Raw genomic sequence first — 24043 nt, forward strand, 5'->3', positions numbered from 1 at the left:
GGCATCTCCTGTGGTGTGAAGGCCAGTTTTTTTCATTGATTAGGTGACCGCGCGACTAAATCGAGATGCGTTCAGTTGCCACCATCTATTCAGCGCTCACGCGCGTCACTTTTGCTTCGTTAGTTCAACATTCTTTGTTTAGACTGATCCAGGGACCAGGAGAAGGTTTCAGTTCGCAATCAGCTCATCTGCATTCTCGTAGAACGATTGGTGGCTGGATAAAACACCACTTGCTTTAACTTTACCTTTTGCGTCATTATTCCCTACAGCAATGGCTCGCCGCGACGCTGGCAGATCCTCGGAACCATGTACCCGCGATGTGGGTAAGACCAGATGCAAATTAAAATAGTGCGAAGCAGTGTTCATCATCAAACCCTGCAATAAGCCTTAAGCCCACAAGCAGTAAAGCTGTTAGCCGTTAGATCGTTTGGTGTCCCCTAATTTTAAAGCACTTTTCGTGCAAAATTGGCAACTGGAAACAAGGGTCGCAAGGAGTTGAGAAATTAAGCAATCTACTAAGGGAGAGAGCCAGGGCAACAGCCACAAACAAGAAGGAAAAGTGAAAATTAACAAATTTTATTGTTGTTTGTGAAAATATTTATGGATCAAAATCCTTCTTTAAAAAGGAAGAAGAGAAAAGGCCGCCGGAAGTGGAGAATAATTCCATGTGTCTTGAAGGACGCTTCTACACTTATCAGTGGAACCGCCCGATACTTCTCTGTTGTGCTTATGTGGGCATTTTTATAACTTTCCGTGGTGGGCGCAGTACGCCTAGAACAGCAGCGTTCTGCCCTCTACGTGGTTGTACGGCACTGGCGGCCACGCATCGTTACGCAACTTTCCAAATAACTATAGGAGTTTGACACCTAAGACCGTAGAGCAGCAAACAAGGAATCCAAAAGAACTCTGATTATTGCGCAAATAAATATTTCTGCATAATTTTTCGAGAGCTAATTTCAAAAAATGCTATTAGAAATCTTTATTCTACACTTTCGCTTCTTTACTTGTCCTTGGCAGTGTTCTTCCAGTGCTTCTTTCGTGCGCGAGTCTATTTGATGTGGTTCCTTGTTTGGTAAGTAAAGGTGAGGTGTATCTCACAGGGCGTACCTCTGAGATACACCTTATTTCATTTCTATTTTGTTGGTTTGGGCGTCTTTATGGCGAATGGTGGGGATTATTCACATTTGTACTTGTAAAGGTACCGTTCCCCCCTCATTTGCACAGAAAAGATACCTTAAGATGGGGCCCCGCCCCCGCCCCCACCCCCCCAAAAAAGAAGAAATTCTGGGTACGTGCCTGATATGGAATAATACTAACTACTAACTCTGTTTCTAGCTGTCGTGATGGCAAAATAATGCTCAGCATTATGCGCCTGGGTAGCCTACGGTAATCCCCCGCGCTCCCGCTGCTTATTTTGAATCACGATGGAAGCTGCAGTTTCCCATTTCTGGGATTGCATTGTATTCATTGATCGTACATCACGGCCGTGTTAAATCTGGCCAGGAAGCGGTCATCTCGCTCGAATTTTTAGCAGCATCCATACGTGCAAGATCATTTCTGATGTTCGTGTCGCCAGTCTGTTTCTGTGATTGGTCTCAGCCACGGTGACCATGCAGCGTTCGACCTGGAAAATACGCTGTCCCGTTGAGTACCTTGGGTCTTGTTCGTTTTGTACATTGTTTTGAGTTTTGCTCGCAGTTTTCACACTCCAAAAGTGCTCGACGCGTACGTAGAGCGTATTGGGCTGCCGAATGCAGCACAAGTCTTGGAGTGTGGGCGCTTTTTTGTCAGACAAACCGTGCTGAAGGCGGGAGGACGCGGCGAGTTGGTAGCAAACTCTGGACTAACGCGCCAGACCATGCCGAGCAGCGCGCTGTCCCCAAGCATCCTGAACGCCGTTAATGATGCATGGTGAATTGTTATGAGGGTCATGGGCCTGACACAGTGGAATTTTCAACGCAGAGTGCGACGACTTGGTGGCGAGCGGCAAAATTGGCTGAGTAGTATACAAGTCTCAGCTCTTCGCATTAAGTTACGCTGTCACCGGGCTGTATACAGCCAGTCTCGCTTGCTTTGTGTGTGCGTTCAGGGTTTATTCACCGTTTTATTTTGGTTTTCAGCTATCGGCAAAGGCACTTGCGTTCGCTGAGGGTAGCCTCTCGATCATTTCGTCGAAAGTGCGCCCCATTTCAGCTTAACCATGAGAAATGCAGTCGCCTGTAAAGGTACATGCGGGTGATTTTTTTATTAGAAAACTGCCCCGCAAAAGAATTTACCGGACCTAAAAGTAGTTTATTTCGTGAAGGGACCCACCTAATTAAGTGAAAGTTCATACAGCTTGAGCGATTGAAACTGTTTCAGAACGCATTGCTGAGAGAACAAGCGAAAGAAAAATGATCGACTGACGTGGCACAGTCAGTTGCGGCAATAACATTAGGAACTGTATATAAATAGTGCTGTTCAAACAGCCGTTGCAATATTATATGTTACTGTAATGAAATAAATGACAACAAACAAAACTGTTGCTATGGCATTGTTATTCTTCCGCAAAGAAAAAGAGCTGCTGCGCGTCAGCGCTAAGGCTACAGGCACTCAATTTACTGATTGCCATGTCTGGAAAGGCGCTTTTGCGACATAAGCATGCATGTGGCCGGCAGTCTCACGTCCATACATACCATAAGCGCTCAAACAGAGTTACGGTGCTAACGCCAACAATTATATTAGTTTCATTGGTTAACTAATTCATTTATATTGGTCAACGCTTCTGAGTTCCCCCACGTGCTTAAGCGAATATAGACACATAGTGCAGCAGTCAGCCGTTGCAGCTTGGCATCGCGCGACTTGTTCAGCAGGCGCATGAAAGCGGCAGCGCACCGAAACGGCGTCTGCGACTTCTCGTGTGCAGTGCACGCATTCGGGACGACGCTTTGCTTCCTTGGCGACGGAAGGCAAGCCACAAAGCCTCCCGTGCACAACATTCTCTGAAGTTCCCACCGCGACGCAGCTGAGATGAGCAGATATACCACGGAGCCATGCATTCACCACCAAGGCATCGCGTTTTGTACTATCTCAAACCTAAAAGTGCGCCATATACTTGTTGACCGGCACTTCCGTAGCGCCGCCTGGGCAGCCGGCCAGGCCCATACGACGTATTCCTACATCGCTTCAATGCAAAGCACAATAACGTCGACTTCCATCGTGAGAGAGTTCTGTAAGATTTTTTTTTCATTTATTTGATGCCCCGTCACAACATAATAGTCTTTTGTAAGTTTGTGCCTGAGTTGTTTTACAGCCTGAATTGTTTTACCCAACAAGATGTAAAATCCGCAAAGGCGGACATGCCATAGGTATGCTAGCTATCAGGTGCAGAATGTCTTATACTGAGGATGGACCGGGTGCAGTATTAGACATGCTGACACTCGATTTTGTTGCATTCGAGGAGAATTCTGGGCAAGAACACTTCGATTGAAGCTGAAGAGTGCATTCCCACCTGCACCCACGCAGCTTGGTTCGCAACTACGACAAACGATATTTCACACTCCACAAGCTCTCACTGCCATGGCGGTAACAACGTCGCTGGTGCCCTTAGGTGATTTTCAAGTAGAAGCGCATCCATTTTCTCACGTATTTTTCTAACAAGCAGTGACAAAGGCCCGCTTGCTGCAGGCGAATTTTGAGACGGTATGGCACAGGTAATATTTGCCAGTTTAAAAGGACCTTCATGGTTTCCATTTACTTTCAAAAATTAAAACTGTTTACGTGACCTCGGAAACTCAAAAAACAATTGCGGAAATCCCTTTTATAGAGGATGCCTATATCTTCATATTCAGTGGTAAAAACATGGTCAAAGTAGCTCATATCACTGCAATATTAAACATTCAGTCAATTCCGAAAAATTCTGCCAGCATACACAAGCACTCTAATTCAGGCAAAAATGGATTTTTTTTTCACAGCGAAGCTGTTATCTTGACTAGAAGCGCACAAAACATTATGCGGCAGTTTTAACGGTTTTCTGAACAAAAGATAACTAAACCACAAACAAAACTTTTATTTCACGGTAACGTAGAGAACCTCCAGGAGAATACGCAGGCATATATTGCTACGGAACAGTGTTTGCGATGACGAAGAGGCAAGCAGCGTAAAGACGACGACGACGACTAGAGGCTAGCGTGGGCTGTTGCCTCTTGGCCAAGCGCGGCGTATTTCCTTGTTTATATACTTGTACATATATTTTCCTCTGCGTCTTTCTCCGTAACATATCTGGTGGAGGTGGATGTTCCATGTACCTCGTTACCGAGCTTCGCAGTGGATGGTACGTCGAGCCTTCCTTCATGGCTCGCGGTGACGACAACTCGACTCCGCCGGCTCTGGCACCTGCTGCCACTTCGACGACCTACGTCGCTCTCCCCGCACCCCGTGATCCTGGCCTATTCTCGGGCAAAGATGGGGAAGACGTCGAGGAATGGATCAGCCTGTACGAACGCGTCAGCCGCAATAACTGGTGCGACCCTACTATCATGCTAGACAGCGTAGTCTTTTACCTCGGTGGCACACCACGAGTTTGGTTTCGGACGCGCGAAGATTAGCTCACCAGTTGGGATTCGCTTAAGCAAAAGCTTCGACACTTGTTCGGCAACCCCTATGGTCACCAATTTGCCACGCAGAAGGCGCTTTCCGGCCGTATTCAGACGTCAACAGAGCCCTACATCACGTACATTCAGGACGTCTTGGCTCTGTACCGCAAAGTTGACGCACACATCAGTGAGTCAGAACAGGTTTCTCACATCCTGAAAGGCATTGCCGATGACGCCTTCAACTTGCTCGTTTTCAACACCGCGGCGACGGTGGATGCAGTTATAGAAGAGTGCCGCCGCCTGGAACTCGTTAAAAGCCGACGTATCGACCAGCAGTTTGCCCTTCTGCCAAAAACCCCAGCGACATCTTTCTCTCCCGACGCTCCTCATCGCAACACCAGGATCGTCCGGCGTGCGATCGAGGGCGCCTATCCTACTGCCTTCGACTCCAGCCCCTCCAACGCACCTGCAGTCAGGGTTTCCCTGATCCAGGCAGTTGTCCGCGAGGAGTTTGCAAACATGGGTCTTCACACAATCTGCTCGGCCCATCTCCATCATACCCACCCGGCTTCTTCGATTCCGCCCCGTCCCGCATCTAGCTTATTACCCATCACATTTCCGCAACCCATCTGAATGGCGCACTGCTGACGACAAGCCCATTTGTTCTCACTGCCGTAGAATCGGGCACGTTTCTCGGCAATGTCGCAGTCGCTGGAGTTCCTCCACCCGGTCTACTTACACTGCCTACTCTCGGCCCCCAGGTGGCACTTCTCGTGCCTATGCCGCACGCTCCGATAATGCTGCCACTGATTCTCCTGCGCTGAACCGCCCCTATTCTCGCTCGCCTTCGCCCCAACGACGACAATCTCGCTCTCCCCAGCCCCGTCGCTCCTATTCGCCGAATCCATTCGGACACCGCTTCCAGCCGTAAAACTAGACGATGCAGCGCCTCGAGGTGACGCTGCATTGCTACCTGCGCCGCCAAATCCTCTACTGACATTCCCCACTCATCTGAACCTTCTTAACGTGCAAGTCCGTGGTGTTTCTGTATCTGCTCTTTTAGACACTGGGGCGCATTTGTCAGTAATGGGCGCTGACCTTCGCAACCACCTGAAGAAAATAATCACGCCCGCCACGACGCCTGCTCTCCGTGTCGCCGATGGCGGAACAGCCCCCGTATTTGGTATGTCTGCTGCCCGCGTCTCCTTCGCCGATCGCTCCACTATAGTGCTATTCACAGTCATCGCGCACTGTCCCCACGACATCATCCTCGGCTTAGACTTCCTCTCCGCACATTCTGCTCTCATCGATTGTTCTACCAGTACTCTCCGCCTTGACCTGCCTGTTCTGGATCCCGCTGAACCACACCCCAGTCGCCTAAGTTCCGTCGACTTCGTTCGCTTGCCACCTTCGGCACTGACTTACGTTAACTTAGTGTCATCCCCCCCCCCCCCAGTGCCCGACGGTCACTACATCGCGGCTCCTATTCAAGACGTCTTCCTTACACACGGGATCACAGTACGTCATACTGTTTTATCTATTACGGTGAATTGCGTCTGCCTGCCAGTGGTCAATTTTGGTTTGACGACACAAGTGGTGCCACGTAGGATGTCTCTGGCCCAGCTTTGCTCATTCGACAATCACTCGGTAGCATCTATTGCAGTAGACGACCATTCAGCGGATCCTCCTCTACCATCGCAATCGGCAACTTGTACTATCGCCGACCTACATAAAATGAGTGCGCCTGAAATGCCGTCCGAGCACGCTCGTGAGCTCCATCGCGTTCTGTTTGATACCACAATATTTTTTACTATAACGATCGTCCTTTCGCCCAAACTAGAGCTGCTAAACATCGCATTAATACCGGCAATGCCCCTCCTATTCATCGCAGCCCGTGTCGAGTGTCACCGGCTGAGCGTCAAGTTATTCACGTCGAAGTTCTCAAAATGACTGCCAAGAACATTATTGAACCGTCATGTAGTCCATGGGCGTCACCTGTTGTACTGGTAAAAAAGAAGGATGGCTTATGGAGCTTTTGCGTGGATTATCGGCACCTTAACAGCGTTACCAAAAAGGACGTGTATCCCATACCTCGGATTGATGACACCCTTGACTGCCTCCACGGTGCTCGCTATTTCTCCTCTATTCACCTTCGCTTTGGCTACTGGCAGATTGCCGTGGATGATCTCGACCGCGAGAAGACTGCTTTCGTAACACCCAACGGTCTTTATCAATTCAAAGTGATGCCGTTCAGTCTATGTAACGCTCCTGCCAGTTTTGAACGCATGATGTACTCCGTTCTTCACTGTTTCGAATGGTTCACGCGCCTGTGCTACTTGGACAACGTTATGTTATATCCGTGTCACACGGGCACATTTGGAAGGCCTTCCAGTCGACGGCCTTCGAAACGCCAGAACTCTATCGACTCAAAGGAGTTGTCGCGCTGCTACACGGCACTTTTGAAAGGCCGTTGAGTGGTTCCGGCGTTTCTCGCCAAATTGTGTGGCGTTGCGTATCTTTATTTTCGTTTTCCTGTCACAAAAAGGTAAACAACATTAAAACCACTTAAAAGCACTATAATTTCTTTTATGTTTGTTTATAGATTACAACAATTGTTTATACATTGCCTTACATGTATGTTTAGTTTTTAAGTTGTTGAGTAGCGAAACTGCGGCAACGTTTGCGTCGCTACACGTCGCTGTCGTCGAGAGTGTGTGTAGTTCGCGCATATCAAGTGGCAAAAATACTTTATTGAATAATTGATAACACTCATACATAATATTTTTAGAGCATTTTGGTTTGATTTGTTCTTTCTAACCGTGATTTGGAGCACACTGTGAGCGAGAGGGCATGTTCGCGCCGTTTCCGTTTCCGTTGCTCAAAGGCCATCGAGATTTCGATAGAGTTGTAAGGTGCTCCGTTGACTCGATAGACTATTGACTCCGCGGCCGTCGAAACCGCCCGTGTAGCAGCTCGAACTTGACCTTTGAGTCAACTGACTATCGGTTGGAAGGCCTTCCAAACGCCCGTGTGACACGGGTATTATTCTCCCCAACCTCGAGCGCCCTTCAGCAATCCTGGACGTTTTTTTTTTTGTTTTTTGTCGAGCCCGTCTGCAATTCAACGTATAAAAGTGCCGATTCGGCCGTCGCCAGATTACCGTTCTTGGACATCTCGTTGACGCGAACGGAGTGCAACCGGACCCAGGCAAGAGCCATGCTGTTACGCACTTCCCTGTTCCGAAGTGTATCAAGGATGTGCGGCGCTTCATCGGCCATTGTTCCTACTTTGGCCGTATCGTGGAAAATTTTGCGGCCATAGCACGACCACTAACCGACCTGTTGAAAAAAGATGCCCCTTTCTAGTGGGGTGATAACGAGGCCTTTGCATTCTCGCATCTAATCGACCTTCTCACAACGCCTCCCGTTCTGGCCCATTTCGATCCTTCTGCGCCTACCGAAGTCCGTACTGATGCCAGCCGTCTCGGAATTGGCGCAGTACGGACACAACGCCAGCGCAGCCACGACCGTGTTATCGCTTGCGCCAGCAGGCTCCTCTCGCCCGCGGAGCGCAACTATTCCATCACTCAGCGCGAGTGTCTGGCCATAGTTTGGCCGGTTACGAAGTTTCGCCCATACTTATATGGCCGACCCTTTACCGTCGTCAAAGACTTTCACGCGCTTTGCTGGTTACCCTCACTGACAGATCCTACAGGAAGACGTGGTCACTGGGCCTTACGCCTCCAAGAATATTCGTATTCTGTCACCTAGAAATCTGGCCGACTACACAAGGACGCTGACTGCCTGTCTCGTTACCCGGTAGAGGAGCCTGACGACGCCCACAGTAGCACCGCCAAAGGCATTTTCTCTGTGTCTGCCTACACTAACATCGCCAATGAGCAGTACCGAGACCTATCGCTGTGAGCACGCATCGAGCTTCTGCGCTCTACACCTACCGACACATCCGTTCGCTGATATGCCCTTCAGGGCGACAGTCTGTACCGAAGCAACTTCCTCCCTGACGCCTCTGATTTTCTTCTTGTCGTGCCAAGATATCTACGACAGATTGTGCTCTTTGAGATGCATGACGCACCCACTGCAGGACATCTTGGGGTAACCCGCGCGTACGACCGCGTCCGCCACCGCTTCTACTGGCCTGGTCTCGCTCGCTCCGTGCGACGCTATGTTGCTGCCTGTGATCCCTGCCAGCGTCGGAAAACACCTCAGGTGCTACCTGCCGGTCATCTCCAGCCGATCACCGTCCCTGTGGAACCGTTCTTTCGTGTTGGATTAGACCTCCTCGGTCCCTTTCCCCCGTCATCCTCTGGGAATAAATGGGTAGCGTTCGCAACGGATTACGCCACCCGATACGCTATCACGCGGGCTCTCCCTACCAGTTGCGTCACTGACGTCGCAGACTTTCTCTTGCGTGACATTATCTTGCGTCATGGCACCCCACGACAGCTGCCTAATGACTGTGGTCGTAAGTTCCTCTCTAAAGTTATCTCCGACATTGTGCGTTCCTGCTCCATTCAACACAAGCTGACTACTTCATACCATCCTCAAACCAATGGACTGACAGAGTGGTTAAACCGTACTCTTACTGATATGCTGTTCAAGTAGGTTTCCGAGGATAACAACGACTGGGACATTGCCCTTCCTTACGTCAAATTTGCTTATAATTCTTCCCGGCAATACACCGCCGGTTTGTCTCCATTTTGTCTCCTGTGCGGTCGCAAACCGACCTTGCCCCTAGACACGGCACTTCCTCCTGCTGCGATCTCCACAAGCGAGTATACGCGCGACGCCATCGCCCTCGCCGATCATGCACGCCAGCTTCCCGTACTCGACTGACGGCCTCGCGAACTGCTCAGCAGCTTCAGTACAGAGCTTGCCACCGTGACGTGCATTTTCCGCCTGGTGCGCTCGTGCTCCTGTGCCCTCTTGTCACGTCGGACTTTCAGAGAAGCTCCTTTCGCTATACACAGGGCCCTACCGCGTGCTGCGCCAGGTGACTCCTGTGACGTACGAAATTGCTCCTGTGAGTTCAACCTCGTCCTCTACTCTGGCATCTAGTGACGTCGTGCACGTCAGTACGCTCAAGGCCTACTACACTGCTTCCGAGTCCAGTCTTTAGTCGCTCCGGGACGGCGCTTTTGCCGCCGGGGCTAGTGCTACGGAACAGTATTTGCGATGACAAAGAGGCGAGCAGTGTGAAGACGACTACCACGACTAGAGGCTAGCGCTGGCTGTTGCCTCATGGCCAAGTGCGCCGTATTTCCTTGTAAATATACTTGTATATAGCTTTTCGTCGGCGTCTTTCTCCGTAGCAGTATTTTGAAACGGGCTTGGGAAACGGTCAACTGAAAACTTCTGAACCCTTCTTCTCGGTCCCTTTGAGGGCGACATCGGAAACGCCTAAACAGTTACGCCACTTTATTGTGACGATTAAAAATGGCCAATATTTCATATCTATAACACAATGGGTCATTTAAGATCTTACGCGTACGGCTAGCTAGAAGTGTGAAGTTTATTATGTACTTTTATAATAATTGCAGAATACTTGTCTTGGAAATGTTATGCGTAATACGAAGCATGTAGTTAGTTTACCACGGTCACCTTAGTGTACTATCCAAGGAACGTTATTTATATCCCTTCAAAGAGGGAGCACCTTGTGGTTCACGAACAATGTATGTTTAATCATCATTTGTTAATTACAGCGTTTAAAGAATAGTACTTGTTCAAGCATTTCAGAGTGTCGTACCGCTATCATTCACATTGTTTCCCAGAGTCCTACTACAACTCTACAAGACACTAACTTCAAATTCAAAATTCAGTGACAATATGGAAAACAGTAGGTTTAATGTTGGGCAAAAAGTTCGTGTTTCTGACCTAAATAGAAGGTTTGCTAATAATTTCTGAATCCTCGTTTTCTCCCTGTTTTCAATCGTCACGAGTTCTTAGTTGGTTTCTCCGGTATCCTCAGTGAAATAAACAAGGCACCTTGTTTATCTTGTTGGTATTACTCAAAAGAAGAGATACGTAATGCATAACGAGAAGGAAAAGTCCAAAGTGTGTGACCTCATTGCGGCTTTTGTAATTAATTGCGTATGGAAGTGCTCCAGACCTTAGGAATCTGTATCACGGGCTGCAAATATTATATCCTGCTGCGCTGGCGTAACTACAAATCAAACCAAGATCAACATTAGCAAACATGTGGGGACCGCTATGTTGAACATATATGCCAAGGTAATCAAAGTTGATCAAATGCGGTCTTTCTTAAAGACCGCTTTAAAACACTCAAAAATAAGAATATTTGGGGTTTTACGTGCCAAAACCACTTTTTGATTATGAGGCACGCCGTAGTGGAGGACTCCGGAAATTTTGACCACCTGGGGTTCTTTAACGTGCACCTAAATCTAAGCACACGGGTGTTTTCGCATTTCGCCCCCATCGAAATGCGGCCGCCGTGGCCGGGATTCGATCCCGCGACCTCGTGCTCTGCAGCCCAACACCATAGCCACTGAGCAACCATGGCGGGTAAAACACTTAAAAACCACATGTTTAACCAGTGTTGAAAAGCTTTAGCTGGCCATCTTACGCAATGCTGCATCGAGTCCTATAGCGTAGAACTATCCAATACGTTTTTATTCCAATCTCCTGACGTCAAGTTTGCGTAACCACCGACGCAAGCATCGGGCGGTGATCAGCAGGGTGGTCTGAAGAGACCAATCAAACGCTACCCTCACTTATAGGAGGTCACTCGTTCTTGCTTTAAAAACGAATAAGATTGCCTACCGGTTTGCGTAATAACATTGCCTAACACGGCTTGTTTTATCTAATTGGCTGACGAGAGGCGAGGAGCACGCACAAGTGGAGAGGGATTCAATGGGGCCGAGCCAGTGCACTGAAGCCACTGGCTGCCAGTAACCGTCACCAAAAGTACAGGAATCGGTTTCTCCCTTCATCAAACCAAAAAGTATCTCCCTATAGAACCCGTGGTGTCACCTGTTCCGGTGTTCGAATCACCGCTTCAGCTGGAAAGCGGATGCAGCCGACAGCGCAGCTGCCCTGCGGCACCCCTACTCGAGCCAACGCTTTTCCATCTACCGTCCTTCTATGCCCGTGGAACAACCGGATAAACACAAGCATCAGCTTTCTCCGATAAAAGGATCGCTACTCTCTCTTCCCCTTTCAGTAGGTCCGGCAACCGATGCGCTCACCTTAAGTTCAGCCTTAGGTTTCCATGCAAAAGCCTGCTCCCCTGGGAGCAGGCTTTTCTGCATGACTCTCGTGCGATGCTCCAGGGACCACGCCAGAGTGCCCCTTGTTGTTCGAGTTGGCTGCAAGCTGCGACACATCGTGAATCAAGGCTGCAACCGGGAGCTCCAGTAGATACCCGCACACATCCGATTGCCAGGCAACGAGGAGGCTGACTCCCTCGCCAAGGCGGCGCACGGTGAGTGCTTTCCCCTCACCCACTTGGTGACGAGCTTCGACGCGGCCAAGACAGCGGTTCTGCCCAGCCTCACTGCGCAACAGCCTGATCGTCGCGTCGCGGCGGGAACGCCCCCGCGCCTGCTCCCGCGTGTGGGCCTGCGCATCGGCTGCTACAAAACAGCGGCGCGCACACACAGGCTCACGGGAACGGACAGCCCCGTGTGTGGTAGCTGCGACGGCGTGGATACACTGGAGCATCTTCTGCATCACTGCCCGGCCTTCGGGACCGATAGGGAGGCTCTGTAGGCTTCCTACCGCCGATGCGGCTTGCCATCCACCACCCTGCAGTGCCTACTCTTCCCCAATGCTCACAGTTCCGTCACGAAGCGTGCATTTTCGGCATTGATGAAATTTTGTGAAGCAACAAACCTCAGAGCGCGGCTGTAGGCCCAGCAGACACTTAGCTACATTGTCGCTCTTTTTGCCATTCCTGCCTCTCTCTCCTTTTTACTTCCGGTCACTATCTCCATCTTTTTCTCCCCATACCCCTTCCTCGTGCAGTGCTGTTGAGATATCCTCCTGTGAGAGATAGTTACAGCACTGCACTTATCTCTTCCATTTCTCTCTAAAAATCATTTCACGAAAACGGGCAGGTCGCTGACAGACAACTTAAACAAATTTCAGTGCAGAGTTCTCAACACTCCGGGGGTAACAACTCGCACAGGGACGCAAAATAAATTTCCTACTACACCAGACCTCGCGTTGCACAAAGGTGAATATGCTATGAGCTGGGAGAACAGCCACAAAAACCTAACTAGCGACCACGACATAATAAACATCACTATACACATGACACCTAGAAAGCGCCGCGCTACAGTCGCCTTCACAAATTGGGACAAATTCCGGAAAGTGAGGCAGAATATCACTCACACAGGGCATAGCTTAGGCACGTGGGCTAAAGGGCTCACAGAAACTAAGAGAGCAGTTACAGACACGCATACAACTTCAGCGCCGGCAGACCATCCCGACCCGCACCTCACACGCGTCTGGAAAAAACGCGAAACGCTTTTGAGCGCCTTATCCCAGCAACCGCATAACAATAGGCTTCATGAAAAAGTAGATGACATAACTATTCCAGCTATAAATCTTGCCCGGGCGCTCGAACAGACAGAATGGAACCATATTTGCGATAACATCCAGAATACGTTAGATAAAAACACACGAGGCATCTTTTGCGTGCCCTGCTCGGCAGAAACAAACAAGGGATCCTTACCATAGAGAAACACGCCAGCACACAAGGTATAAACAAAACATTTGATTAACTTTGTACCCTTTACAGCCCTGCGGCACATCAGTCACTGTATAGAGACTATACGGGCCCCCCAAACGACAACATCTACAACATGGCAGAACTAAACCTAACATTGTTGCAAAACATTAGGGCGACGGCACTGGGTCCTGACGGCATCACATATACTCTTCTGCGTAATCTGCCCGACGGAGATAAAGAAACCCTTCTCTCGCACATAAATGAGCATTGGAACATGGGCGCTCTCCCTGACGAATGGAGAACGTCATACATTACCATGATCCCAAAATCATGGAAAAAAGCCACACTTTACAACCTCAGACCAATATCCTTAACATCATGTATGGGCAAAACAATGGAGCAGCTTGCATTGGACAGACTATAAGAACATTTGAATTACACGAAACATTTTGCGCACCAGCTCATAGGCTATCGCAAGAACATTACCACACAGGACTTATTTATTATAATACAGAACACGCTTCTGCAGCCAAAGACAGCACAGACCCAAGCCGTTCTCGCAATAAATATAGAGAAGGCATATGATAATGTTACCAACGGTCACATACTCAAATCGGTTCACGACACTGGATGCGGCGCTAACATGTACGATTACATACGCAGTTTCCTTAAAGGCAGGGCAGCACGCTTCAAGGTAGCGCAGTTTGTTTCCTTCCCCATCAATATTTCCCGTGGAGCAACTCAAGAATCTATTATATCTTGCACCTTTATTATACTTTCCATCACAGCGCCATCAAGGCAGCTATCCACAATCCCTAACCTTCAGCACACTTTCTACGCCGACGATATTACCCTATGGTGTGAAACCGGATCTCCAGGCAACGTCGAAACCACCATCCAGGAAGGCGTCGACACCATAGTTGACCACTTACACGAAGCCAGACTCCAACTGTCAGCAGAAAAGTCCTAACTTCTCCTCATGAATCGAACAAAATACCAAAAGAAAACGAATGCCCTGATACAACTCACCCTATTAGGCAAACAGATACCAAGGGTTACATCGTGCCGAATACTCGAATTTATCGTAAATCACAACAGCAATGCTGATTCTAAAGTTATACAATATCAAAAAGGCTGCCGAAATCTCACGCACTTAATGCGAAGGATCATTAGCAAAAACACGGATTGAAAGAAGAAGAAGCAACACAGTTCGTGACTGCACTCGTGTATAGTAGGCTTCTGTAGACCGCCTCATTCCTAAAATTGACAAAAACACAAACTTGAAAACTCGAATCTTCACTCAACATCCTTCACAAGACCGCCCTGAGTCTACAGATATACACCACAAATCATCGCCTTCAACACACGGGCCTCTGTCACCCTTTCGCAGAACTAACACAACACCGAGACAGACAAGTCGCGCGCTTGTCTTGTACGGCGCAAGGATGCGACATCCTGAAACAAGCAGGGATCGCCCCTATCCAGTTGACTGACACCAGTTAGTCAAAGCCCTCCGCTACCGCGCAACATTGCATTTACAAACATAGCTACTGTGGAAACTCACGCGATAATATATGCCATGCAAGAAGTCTCTCTACTCACTAAGCACTAGTCCAGTAACGTCAACCTATATACAGACTTCAGCAAAGTCATTCGCAACATGCAACACTGACTGTTGGAAAGACACCTACATGACCTCCTAATAGAATCCTGTTGGAAACACACCTACATGACATTCTAATAGAATCCTGTAACCACAAACCGAACATTACGATCACCCTGCGTTGGGTGCCTGGTCACGCTGGGATCGAGGGAAATTAGTTGCTTCATCAATGTGCTCGCGAAATTAACCTCCGGGGGACCTCGATTCCCTGGCCAAATCCAACGACAGTGCGAGACGCTGCCACGTACAATAAGCAAATAGCTGAGCACTACAAGAACATCAAGGAAAACCGCACTATTTTGTCCCAACATCATCCTTCATTCAACACGGAACAAGCACATGTCCTTCGCAAAGTTCAAACGAACACTGTTCTCACGCGACTAGAGAGAGAGAAAGAGAGAGAGAAAGGCAAAGGAAAGACAGGGAGGTTAACCAGAGATTATCTCCGGTTGGCTACCCTGTACTGGGGGAGGGGAAAGGGGAAGCGATAGGTGAGAGGGAGCAGGATTAAAAAAAAAGAAACTACACACACACGCACGTACACACAAACTGTTTCTGTGGGCACTGTCACGCAGCCCGCAAAGACGTTCCTACTGTGATGCAGTGCACCGTACAATCCTGAGTCACCCAGTGAAGTCACAATCTGTTAGAAAGTCCAGTGTCTTTTAAATACCGCAGCAGCTCCTTCATAGCCGATCGCGCTGATGTTCGCGTAGGCCAGTGTCCAAGGATCTTGTTTTCTGACAGTGAGCGCTTGTCCAGTTTGTATAGGGTGGCTGAGAGGACTGCTCTTTGCGGGTTGAAACGAGAGCACTCACAAAGAAGGTGCGCGATTGTTTCATTGCACCCGCAGAAGTCACAAAGTGGGTTGTCGGACATTCCGATAAGAAAGGAGTACGCATTTGAAAATGCTACTCCAAGCCATAGACGAACTAGAAGGGTACAGTCGCGTCGTGGAAGCTCGGGCGGAATACGGAGTTGTAAAGTAGGGTCCAGGGTATGAAGTCGTGCACTTGTGAAATCGGATGAATTCCACTGAGCTAATGTCAGGTCGTTTGCCAGTACGGCAAGTTTTTTCGCTGCGTCGGCTCTCGAAAGAGGAATGGCAACGCACCTGACGCCGTCATGGGCAGATCGGGCAGCTGCGTCTGCTCGATCATTGCCGTATATGCCACAGCGACTAGGCAACCACTGATATATGATATCGTGTCCTTCGTCAACTATGCGATGGTGTACTTCTCTGATCTCTGCGACGAGCTGTTCATGTGATCCATGGCGCAGTGCTGAGAGTACACTCTGTAGGGCTGCCTTGGAATCACCGAAGACTGACCATGCATGCGGTGGTTCCTCCTGAATGAAATGGGGAGCCGCACGCAAGGCTACCAGTTCAGCAGCTGTCGTTGATGATACATGCGACGTTTTTAGCTGTATTTCGATAGATCTTGTTGGTATCACCACATCAGCAGCTGAACTTGCAGATGTGACTGAGCCATCGATGTAAACGTGTACGCGGCCGCTGTGCACCTCATGTGTAAGTTGTAATGTGGCCTGCTTCAGGGCAAACGACGGCATGTTAGCCTTTTTAGTGATTCCTGGGATGGTGAGGCGTACTTCAGGTCTGAGCGGGCACCATAAAGGTGTGGATGGTCTTGCTGCAGGCATGTAGTTCATTGGCAATGAGGTGCGATTGGCAACAATCATACGACTGATAGCTGCGTGTGGCCTTTCTGCGGGTAGAGCGGCAAGGTGGTGAGAAGGTAGTCGGGCAACGTGGCGAATATGCGCTCTGAGAGCGTCGGTTACCAAGTACGTTGTTATCGGGTGATCTCGAGCTATGACAATCGTTGCCGCTGTAGACGCACACCTCGGAAGGCCGAGACACGTCCTTAGGGCTTGAGCTTGTAGTCCCTGGAGTACACGCAGGTTTGTTTTGCAGGTGTTTCCAAGCACAGGGAGGCTGTATCTTGCGAAGCCGAGGAACAAGGGGTTATAAAGCTGCGGCATTGATCGCACCGATGTGCCCCATGACTTTCCGCCGAGAAACTTGAGGAGATGTATTATTGTCAGCAACCTCTTTAGGTACGAAACGTGCGGGCTCCATGATAGGTCGCGGTCGATAATTACCCCTAAAAAGCGGTGGTTACGTGCATTTGCAACTGCTTGTCCATTGACACTTACAGAATAACGCTTCATTGCCTTCCGAGTGAAAGGAACAAGGCAGCATTTCTCTGAAGACAGCTCTAAGTTCTGTTTTCGCAAGTACAGTGATGTTAAGGTAGCTGCCTTTTGTAGCCGTGCTCGTACCTGCAGTCGTGTTACAGCAGACGCCCAAATGCAGATGTCGTCGGCATAGATTGATACTTGAACTGTGTTGGGCAAGCATCTGACTAGGCCAACGAGCACTAGGTTGAATAGCGTCGGGCTCAACACTCCGCCTTGCGGTACTCCACAGAACGTTTGGTGTTGAGTCGTGGCGCCTTCCTCAGTCATCACGAAGAAATGCCTGTCAGTCAAATAACTGCACAGCCACTGAAAAGTGCGGCCACCGATTCCTGCTTTAATCAGAGCCTCTATAATGGCATAATGTGCTACATTGTCATAGGCGCCTTTTATGTCAAGGAATAATGCCGCAGTGAGTCGTTTCATCCGTTTTCGATGTTGAACATACGCGACCAAATCGATGACATTATCTATGGATGAGCGCCCACGCCGGAAGCCAGCCATAGCATCTGGGTACACGTTGTAACTTTCCAGGTACCATTCCAGGCGCGTCAAAATCATTCGTTCCATTATTTTCCCTATGCAGCTGGCCAGAGTGATGGGGCGGTACGATGACAAGTTGAACGGTGATTTACCAGGTTTGAGAAGTGGAACCAAGCGGCTGCATTTCCATTCACGTGGAACCAAACCGTTGCGCCAAGACTCGTTGTGAAGGTTTAGCAGCAGGAGGCGTGCATTCTGCCCAAGATTGGCGAGCGCCGCATAGGTAACGCCGTCCGGCCCAGGTGACGAAGAGCGCCTGCAAGTCGCTAGTGCCGCTTCAAGCTCCTCCACCGAAAACATTACATCCATGCGGGAGTCCCGTGGCACAGGAGCGGCACATGGTGTAAGGGCGCGTTGAGGCTGCGAGCTGGCAAGTCTTGAGCAAAATTATTCGACAACGTCTATTTCGCTGCGACCTTGTTGCAAAGCGAGGCGCTTAAAAGGAACACGCTGTTGCGGTGATACACGAAGTCCACGCACAGTTCTCCATATCTGAGATAATCGCTGACGTGGATCCAACGACTCGCAGAAACGTTTCCATCTTTGAGATTGAAGTGCATCAATGCGACGTTGAGTCTTCTTTTGCATCCGCCTTGCCTCTCTGAGATCATGGATGGATTTGGTTCTCCTGTATCTTCTTTCAGCCCGCCGGCGAACTGCTCGTAGTCGCTGTAGTTCGGCTTCAAATGCTTCGTATTTCGGGAAAGGCTGAAAAGCATGCGTAGTATCTTGCATGGCTTTTTGAATTTCGTTTTCCAGACTTGAATGGTTCCCTTGCTGACATACTTCCTCCATGTGCGACCGAAACGCCGACCAGTCAATTCTCCGGAGTGTCGTGGAGGGGCATTTAAATAGTCCCTTGATCTTCAGGTACGTCGGAATGTGGTCGCTTCCACGGGATTCGATGTCTGGAAACCATTGCACGTTTCTTTCAAGATGCCGAGAAACCAGGGTCAAGTCTAGGCAGCTGCTGTATGTAAGCCCGCTAGTCTCCTTCCCCTGGAGTCCATCTTCAAGCTCCCCCAAAGCGGATGGTGAGCATTAAAATCTCCGGTGAGAATCGCAGGGTGGGGTGTCGCTGATAGCACGTCGTGCAGTCGTTTAGAGTCGAATCCGCGTGAAGGAGCAAGGTCAACAGCAAAGATTGTGAACGTAAACTTGTTCGTTTTCACAATTAAACAAACGTACTGGTTGTCGTCGTGCGGCGGGACTGGGTGCAACACGTATGTCAGATCACATCTAATATATAAAATTACCTTGCTTACATCACCACAGGTAGAGGACATGAATGCCTCATAGCCAGAAATGCGTATAACATTCTGCACGTTCGGTTCGCAAATCACAAGTATGGGAAATCGGTTTTCGAAAACCTAGTGCCTGAAATCTGAAATTCTCGATTTGAGACCACGGGCATTCCACTGCAGTAAAGATGCTTTCTTGACTTCCTTGTGGAAAGGCAGCGAGGGGCGGGCCATGGTGCTATGCGATGCTTTCAAGTACTGGAGTCAGCGCGTCCAGCACTTGCAGTGCGTTTCGAGCAGCCGGAGTGTCCATGTTTGTCAGTAGTAGACGCATGACATTCGTGAGGGATTTGAGCATAGCAATCACTTGTGAATGCTTGTCTCGCACTTGGTCAACTGAAGTGACATTTGACGTTAAGTGGCGAGTCATGTGCTGTGGCTCTGGCGCGTGGCATGTCTTCGGCAGTGCTGGCCACACCTCACTTGATGAAGCAGGAATAGCAGGGCCGCTTTTATCGTTGACATTCGTGCTGTTACTGGAGACAGATGGAACAGGAGGTGGCGTTGCCGGACGAGACTTTTCCCTTGAACCGAAAGAGGATGTCGTAGACTTTCGTTTCCGAGAGTGGTGTCGCCTTATCGCTGCAGAAGCATCTCTGTGTGATGATCCGTCTCTGGCCATTTTCCGCAAGATTTTCTGCTCTTTCTTTAGGCGTGGACAGTCTTTTGAGGATGCGACGTGTGGGCCTTGACAATTAGGGCACTTGAGCTCTGTTGCACGGCAGGTGTCCGTGTCGTGTTGTTTGGAACATCGTGGGCATGTCGCTGTATTTCGGCAGACAGCGCTCACATGTCCAATTCTTTGACACCTTCTGCACATAAGTGGTTTGGGTACGAAAGGTCGTACCACATGCCGAAAGTGTCCGACCTTTACATGTGACGGTAGACAGTCACCTTTAAACACGAGCCTTACACAGGTCGACTTGCCGAGGCGCCGAGCTTGTAGTAAGGCAACACCATCAGTGGCAGGTTTGATTAAAATTGGCAGGTGGCTGTCGCTAATCGATGTGTCAATATCATAAACGACACCAGCCGTGGTTTCGTTGTCCTGTGGAATGAGGTAGTGGACGTTGATGTTGCCCAGGAGCTTTACTGCCATCAAAGCATTGATTGCGCTTTGGTTATGGACATCAACAGCCAGGACGTTCTTTCGAGTATTAATTCTGATATCCTTGATTTCTCCTGGGACAAGAGCCTCCAGGGAAACGGAAATCGCTTGTCTATTAAGGCGGTTGAGGTTGTCGGCGGGTGTGTCCGGCACAAAAAGAATAGTGTGCGCAGACGGCCTTCGCTGTGGCATGACGGTAGACTTACTTGACGAAGACCATCCCCTGATGTTTCTTCTCTTGGCCTTGCGATGTACCACTCTTTCGAAGCCTTCGTCATCTGAGGCGTCATCACTTGAGCAGGAGTACAGCGCAGTGTCCTCGCTGTCAGCTTGACTCGGTGGGCAATTTCTCTTCCTCGGGCCGGTACCTGCCGAAGCAGTCACGTCGCGGCGGCATTCTGCCGACACCACTTCCATTGCCGTGGCAATGGGAACGGCGTCACCCAGTAAAACATGGGAAAAAGCCGAAAATACTGCAGCGCGAAGGAACAGTGGTCCCTACGAGAATCACTTCGTCTTCCTCCCCTTCCTCACGCGACTAATACTTTACAACTTCGGCTGGGGTAGCACATGCAGCTCACTGCCCCAACTGTCCGGAGATAAGGGCAGGTACAGAACACATTCTGTACTCATGTAACACTGCCATAAACTCTCCTTATTTTCCTTCCCCTTCCCCTCCTTCCTGGAGTGTTGGGCTTCACTCGGACTCGGCGGATGAACAATGGGCCTTAGCGGAGCAAGCGCTCTACTTTAATGGACCTTAGTGTTGGCCTTAAATAGAGATTTTTTTTCCACCTCCTCCTCCTCCGTTGATGACTCTGAACTATTTTGCACTTTTCCAGATTTTGTTATTTTTCGGTAAGACCAAGACGGTAGGCGTGGTGGTGATGTCATGCTGGCAACCCACCGTACACTTAGCTGCTCATTAATCGACATACCTTCGCCATCTTGAAGAGGCGGCGCAAGACAACGAAGACAGAAGGCAGGAGCACACAGCACTTACATAACAATGGATTTTAATTTTTAAACCCCTCACAGTGTAGCATTATACTACAGATTTTTGCGTTTTTGCTTGCGCACTTATAATGACGACATCGATGGGAGATCACGTAGCTATGGGTTGTAGTACATAGGTTGTGTATGCCATCGAATAAAGTTAGTGGTGAGTACAGCGCTTTCCTGTGTGTTCCTGGGCCGGTGTTTTGTAACGATGCCTTTTCTGATTCTATGCTTTTCCAGGCTTGTCACGCTTGGCCAGTGGTGAGAGCGACGGCCTGCCCACGTTATCAACGGGATCAGGCGGCTGTGTGTGGTGGATGATAACAATTGCATAGAATAAGGCATAAGGAATCGCTACAAAATAGCGGCCCTGCCTTCTGGCTTCGTCGTCTTGCACCGCCCCTTCAAAATGTTCAACCAGTACCAACTCGCCCAAATGTCGATCCTTTTATAGCTACGCCAATCAAAGGCTTATTTCTTGTCTGCCAAACTTCATATCCAGCTGCTATATTAGGTGTATGCTATTGCCCTCCTGGCGTTGAATCTTCCTTCGTTGTTTCGCTACACGAATAACTCTGTTCTGTAACGTCCACACACCGTGACGCTTCTATCCCTTTTGTACGGCGATTTTAATTTTCCCTCCATAAACTGCCTTGAGTTTCTATCATCTACGTAAGGGAATGACAAAGAATGCAAAATTTGGAACAGGTGCTTCACATTTGGTATTACAAAGCTAACCTTGAAACCAACGACACTTATTGATAAAAATGCGTACACATTTGATCTCTTGCTGACGTCACATCCTGATAATGTCTCTTCACTAACAATTTTACTTGGATTGAGCGATCGCGTAATAGTTCACGGTTCCGTATATTGCAGGCTATTGCACCCTAAAAAAGAAAGGAAATTACTTACACTGTACAATAAAAGGGAGTATGCCAGCATGAATAGAGACTTAGCTGAGTTGTGCACTTGGTTCCCTGTTTGTTTTCTGGGTAGATCAGTTGAAACGAACTGGCTATTGTTTAAAATCGAAATGTCACTTGGTTATTAGATACATACCAGCCATTTATGTTACGAAGCGCGTATTCTCCCCTTGGTTCAAAGAAGTTTAATACGTCAGAACAACAAAAAGAGAAATTTTCGAGCTGCCAAAACTCCTAACAACGCATGCGCTTGGGCAAGATACACCGCAGCAGAGAAAACATTTCAGCGCTTTGCAGCGGAAGCTAAGCAACGATTCCTTTCTACGATATTACCTACCATGTTGGGGAATAATATAAAGCAATTGTGGAAAACAAACGAGGACACCGTAGAAGTATCTCATTACGTGACCATCACAATAACCCTCTTCCTGAAACAGAGATTCCTAATTTACTCAATGACACTTTTTTTGTATTTGCCATCGAACCTAGTGATGAAGTGCCCAAATTTCTAGAAATTTGTTTACCCTACTATGCTCGACATATTATTCAGCCCCATGGTATCAGCTAAGTAATTTACAATCTTAAGTTGTCATCTTCTGCAGGCATCGATAGTATTAACACTAAGGTACTGAAGAATACCAAACATTACACAAGCGTCATCCTGTCTCATGTTTTCCAACAGGCCTTGTCATTAGGAGTGGTGCACAGGACTGGAAGGTGGGCAGACTTATCCCCCTTCCAAAGGTACTACTTCATCACGTAACCGCTATCGACCCATTTCATTACCGAGTGTGTCCTCAAAATTGATAGAACACGTCATTTATTCGCATGTAACCAAGTTTCTAACCTCTGTTGGCTTCTTTCACCCACATGAGTATGGATTTCAAAAAGATATATCCTTTAACACCCAGCTTGTATTATTTATTCATGACAGCAGCTCAAGCATCGATTACAATATTCCCATAGACGCCCTGTTCCGGGACTTTCAGAAAGTCTTTGAGAAGGTACCAGACAAACGGCTATTCCTGAAGCTCTCTCACCTAAATGTTAACTCCTCTGTTTCCGACTGGCTCTGTGAGTTCCTCGCAATGAGGAAACAGTTTGTCTGTACTAATGGACATACTTCGTCGTTAGCACCTGTTATATGCAGAGTTCCTCAAGACAACGTCCTCGGCCCATTACTTTTTTCTTATTTCCATCAGACCTACCGATCAACATCTCCTCCTGTATTCGCCTTTTCGCAGACGATTGTGTCATCTACCGTTCTATCCATTGTTTCTATGATAACATTTGGCTTCAATATAATTTATAAATGGTTGAAATCTGGTGTCATATTTGGTTAATGTCTTTAAATGTAAAGAATACTTCGCATATCTCCTCCCACCACCGAGCTTACTACGAAGCATATAAATATGTCGTTTTTGGCTCCGTACTATCTTAAGCGTCATCGCCACCTGTACATCACAGTATCTCATGATCTCAGCTGGTGGCATCATATAGCAAGTACAAAAAACGAAGCCAACCGCGTTCTTGGCTATGTCCAGCGTTACCTTAAGTTTATGCCATCTCACGTAAAACTGCTAACGTACCAAACATTTGCCTGTCCCAAGCTGGAATATGTATGCGCAGTTTGGGACACGCATCAGATTAGCCTTCAAAAACCTCTTGAACCCATCCAAAACTGCACGATTAGATTTGTTTTTTGAGATTGTTGTCACTGTTCTAGCGTTACTTAACTAAAACAGAGTTAAGCTTCCTAGTCTTAAGTCACGCAGAAAAACAGCGTGCCTGTCCCTTTACCATAGGTTTTTCCCCTCGTCTCTTGCTCGCTCGGTTATCATACCTGCACATCGCCTTTCGCTCCGCAACAGTCATTCTAAAGCTGTATACCCACCGCGTGCGCGCGCTACTACGCATCTCAACTCATTTTTCAGTCGAACAGCGAACGACGGAATCATCCGCCCTTCGAAGCTGCGCACCACTACAATCGTAGCCACTTC

The 24043-nt window shown here is 48.6% G+C and overlaps 1 protein-coding gene across 3 annotated transcripts in view; it reads right to left on the bottom strand.

The window, feature by feature from the left end:
- Positions 1 to 24043, bottom strand: part of LOC139060411 (uncharacterized) — a 341522-nt gene that overhangs the window by 192856 nt on the left and 124623 nt on the right. The gene's annotated exons all lie outside the window — the stretch shown is intronic.

This window comes from Dermacentor albipictus, chromosome 5 (genome assembly GCF_038994185.2).
Source record: "Dermacentor albipictus isolate Rhodes 1998 colony chromosome 5, USDA_Dalb.pri_finalv2, whole genome shotgun sequence".
Classification (NCBI taxonomy): Eukaryota; Metazoa; Arthropoda; class Arachnida; order Ixodida; family Ixodidae; genus Dermacentor; species Dermacentor albipictus.